Source organism: Octopus sinensis, linkage group LG25 (genome assembly GCF_006345805.1).
Source record: "Octopus sinensis linkage group LG25, ASM634580v1, whole genome shotgun sequence".
Taxonomy (NCBI): Eukaryota; Metazoa; Mollusca; class Cephalopoda; order Octopoda; family Octopodidae; genus Octopus; species Octopus sinensis.
Window position 1 is genome coordinate 17,376,421 of NC_043021.1, and position 4,708 is coordinate 17,381,128.

The 4,708-nt window shown below is 40.4% G+C and overlaps 1 protein-coding gene across 1 annotated transcript in view; it reads right to left on the reverse strand.

Moving 5' to 3' along the window:
* Positions 1 to 821, reverse strand: part of LOC115224456 — a 15,381-nt gene extending 14,560 nt beyond the window's left edge. Inside the window, exon 1 of the mRNA XM_029795360.2 lies at positions 366 to 821. The gene's annotated coding sequence lies outside the window, so the exon portion shown is untranslated. The remainder of the gene's footprint in view (positions 1 to 365) is intronic.
* Positions 822 to 4,708: the final 3,887 nt, after the last annotated feature.

Below are 4,708 nucleotides of genomic sequence, written 5' to 3' on the forward strand. Positions count from 1 at the left end.
TTATATTAGCGTCTCTCTCTCTCTCTCTCTCGCTATATATATATATATATATATATACATATATACACACACACACACTCACACGAACACACGGCCATAGAATGTGCGAATACACACACACATACACATATGGATAAATGTATATGACTGTTCCACCATCAACTTATTCGTCATCTCTGAATAATACAAACACAAAAACTCATCATCATCACCATCATCATCTCTAGCAAGCCTGACCTAACGGTTCTTATATATACACATATATATTTATATATATATACATGTGTGTGTATATGAACACGCTATGTTATATACATAGATCGCCATATATACAGTACATGTCAAACAATAATGAAATAACTTACGGAAAGTGGAGCAATCTTGCCGAAGAGACATGAGAGAAGATAAAGAAAGAATCAGGATGATTGCTAGACACGAGAAATGAAGACAACCGGTGTTAGGCGAAAAATGGTCACCCTGTAAGAAATACCCGACCGACAGTTCACTGGTTTTTGTTTGAGAATATTAAATTGGTGTGTTTGTTGTTGCTGTTTAAGGTCTGTCTGATTAGTTTTCATCGAGCTGACCCACGATTGAAGATATGCCCTCCGTTTCTTATCGGAAGGCATATCTAGGAATTTATCATCCGATATCTCTCACTTTTTTCTTTTGTTTTTGAGGGAAATTTAGCTGCTGTTTCTGGCAAGTAAAGCGATCACGTAGATGTTCCTTGGTTCACTTGTGTTCTTAGAGGAGGTGGTGGCGCTGTATATGTGGTGGAGGTGAGGGAGAGGTTGATGTACATACACATACACACACACACATCCATAGACATGTGCATTCACGGGGTCTCTGGGATGTACTTCATCAGCACACCACACACACACACACACACACACACACACACACAGGTGCGTGAATGTGTGTTGAGGGTATATTTTTTTCGCTTGCGTGTATGTGTGTGTGTGCGCGCGGGTGTGAATTTGTGTCCATCCATCTATCCATCAATCCATGTATTCATCTATCTTACTCTCTCTCCATCTGTCTATCTATCCACCTGTCTATCTATCTTCCTTTTTCCTTTTTCCATCTTCGAAAAGAAAAGCTCTACATTTGTATTTGTCTCCTCTGTGTTCAGCCCTGTGTGACCAATAAAGAAAGTTATCTGTGCCGGGCCGGAGCATCCATGACAACCTCCATCTGATGCGCTACATCATAGACAGAGTAGTTAAGGAACCAGGTATGGGTGGGGCCCTGATCAACTTGGATCAATCGAAAGCCGTCGATAGGGTAGACCATCGATACTTGGAGGCAGTTCTGAGAGCGGCTGGTTTCGGTCCCGTCTTCCGCGGCTGGATAGCTGTACAGAGGCATCCGTTCGGTAATTCGCGTAAATGGACATCATTTTGACTGCGGCCATGCTGGAGCAGCGCCTTTAGTCGAGCATATCGACCCCGGGACTTATTCTTTGTAAGCCCAGTACTTATTCTATCGGTCTCTTTTGCCGAACCGCTATGTGACGGTGACGTAAACACACCAGCATCGGTTGTCAAGCAATGCCAGGGGAACAAACACAGACACACAAACATACACACACACAACACACACACACACACACACACACACACACACACACACATATATATATATATACATATATACGACGGGCTTCTTTCAGTTTCCGTCTACCAAAACCACTCACAAGGCTTTGGTCGGTCCGAGGCTATAGTAGAAGACACTTGCTCAAGGTGCCACGCAGTGGGACTGAACCCGGAACCATGTGGTTGGTAAGCAAGCTACTTACCACACATGTATGTATGTATGTATGTATGTATGTATGTATGTATGTACATAAAAAGTTTTTATCAGCCATTTCTTTCCCCGGTCTGTGTATCTTAATATTCAATAAACACATTTTTCTAAGAAAAACATTTTTCAATAAACATTTTTCTAACAAACAAAAGTATTCTCTGGAACCAAATTCGACGCTCTCTCTCTCTCTATGTATATATATATAGGAAAAAAGCAACAAGAATGGATTAAAATCTCGGTACGATCGTTTCGTACGAGGACATCTTTAATAAGCTACAAAAAATGCAGTGAATACACTGCATTTTTGTAGCTTATTAAGATGTCCTCGTACGAAACGATCGTACCGAGATTTTAATCCATTCTTGTTGCTTTTTTCTATTTGTAATCACCCCACTTGTCGTATGGTTAACACCATATAGATTTCCGGTGCATCCTAGTTAAGGACCATATTCATGTGAATTCTTTAGAATTCACTTGAATCTCAATTACTTAACCGTATATATATATATATATATATATATATATATATAATATATATATATATATATAGATATATATATATATATATATATATTGTTGTCACTTAAAGCATGCAGAATCCATGCTCCATACATCTGAACCTTTCCCATCGAGTGAAGATGTTTTTCTATAGCAGTGTGGGAGCATTCCATTTTCTCTGCCAGTTCCTTTGTTGTTTGACGAGAATTTTCGTGTAAAAGTTGGTTTAATCGCTCTGCATCGAACTCAACTGGACGGCCAGAACGTGGTGCGACTTTAAGGTCAAAATTCTCATTTTTGAACTTGGCATACCAATCACGAGCAGTTCTTTCGGCTATGGCACTCTCTCCATACACAGCACAAATGTCCCGAGCAGGTTTTGCGACCTCAGAACCTTGATTAAAAGCAAAAAGAAGGAGGTGTCGAAAATGCTCGTTTTCCTTAACTTGACATTCCATTTTAATGACCTGAAAATAAACAGAAATTAACAAAAATTAACTAGAAAAATGCAAAAAAAAACCCAAAATATATTCCAAAATGATACAAAAATAGAATGTGATGTGCAAGTTGTGATTCTTCGATGCGGTTGGTGAAGCTGGTTGAAGGGAAGGCCGCAATTCGTTCACGGGGTCACCAAATGTAGAGGTTATGTGTGTGTATCAGGTGAAGAGATCCAAAAGGAATGTGTATGTCTTTCAAGTAAACAAATGAGTGAATAGATTCATAGATAAAAATAATTTATTCACTGGACTTAATTTGTCGTTGGTACACAATTCTTCACTACATGCAAAATGTTGACAACTGCTACGAGTTGCTAGAAATAGAGAAATAGAGACAGGGTACATCTGTGGAAGTGAGGTGTCAGAAATCAATGTGTGTGTTGTGTGTGTGTATACATATGTACGTACATTGTTGTTGTTTGTTCCTTCTCGAGCCATGCCTGGCTCATAAGGGCCGGTTTCCCGGTTTCTTGGCGTATAGGTTCCCCACCTGGACGGGACGCCGGTCCGTCGCAGGTGAGCTGCAAGATGCAGGAGGAAAGAGGGAGAGAAAGTGGTGGCGAAAGAGTCAGCAGACGTTTCGTCATTACCTTCTGCCGGAGCCGCGTGGAGGCTAGGTGTTTCGCTCATAAACACACACATCGCCCGATCTGAGATTCGAACCCACGATCCCTCGACCGCGAGTCCGTTGCTCTAACCACTAGGCCATGTGCCCCCACACACGTACGTACGTACGTACATACATACATACATACATACATACATACATACATACATACATACATACATACATACATACATACGTACACATGTATATACCTTTGCATATTCCCTTCATCAGCTGTCGACTAAACATCATAACGATTTCGACACCTTCTGATAGTACCGGTCCATCCAGTGGGGATAAGTAGCATTAAACCCTACCAGGAAATATTCGGTTTGTTTGGGTCCATACTGCAGCACATTACACCTTTCTCGTTGCTTTTTCCTCCTCCCCATCCCCACTAGACTGGATGCAGCTGTGTCCACTCCAACCAGCCAGGCAACACCCACAACGTTTTGCTATCCACAGATGAGTGTTTTTGCTCTTAACTTTGGCCGTCCTCTTACATAAGCTTATCATATTCAGGATGAAGCACCACGTACTTTCCTCAACAGTTTACGGATCGTCGCTTCCACAAAAGGAACCACTGTACACTGCCAGCTTCTTTCATTTACACGATACCCTAAAACCTTTATATTTACAGTTCCATTTTTTTAATGATCCGACTCCAGGTAACCTTCCCAAAAAGGTAACACGGAGTCGGACCATTTCGTCAAATAACTTGCCATGCCATAAAGCCAGATCGCTGTGTTTTCTTTTTTTATTGAAATTATAACTTGGAACCGAAGCTCGTTCTTCAAATCTATTCGGATCTCCCAGTCATTAGCACCGTATATATATATATATATATAATATATATATATATATATATATATATATATATATATATATTATATATATTGTTGTCACTTAAAGCATGCAGAATCCATGCTCCATACATCTGAACCTTTCCCATCGAGTGAAGATGTTTTTCTATAGCAGTGTGGGAGCATTTTCTTGGGTCTAGGAATTCTTTAATTTATTCTCTCTCTCTCTCTCTCTCTCTCTCTCTCTCTCTCTCTCTCTCTGGTGTAGATTCTTATTAAATTATTGCGTTGTTTTCACCAGTGATATTGCAGACATTGATAATCCTTTTTATTATAAGTACAAGGCTTGACCTTTTGAGGGGCGGGGCTAGCCGATTACATCGACCGCGGTGCTTAAATAGAACCTTATTTTATCGACCCCAGGGGATGAAAAGCAAAGTTAACCTCGGAAGGATTCGAACTTAGTCCGCAAAGAGTCAAAAGAAATA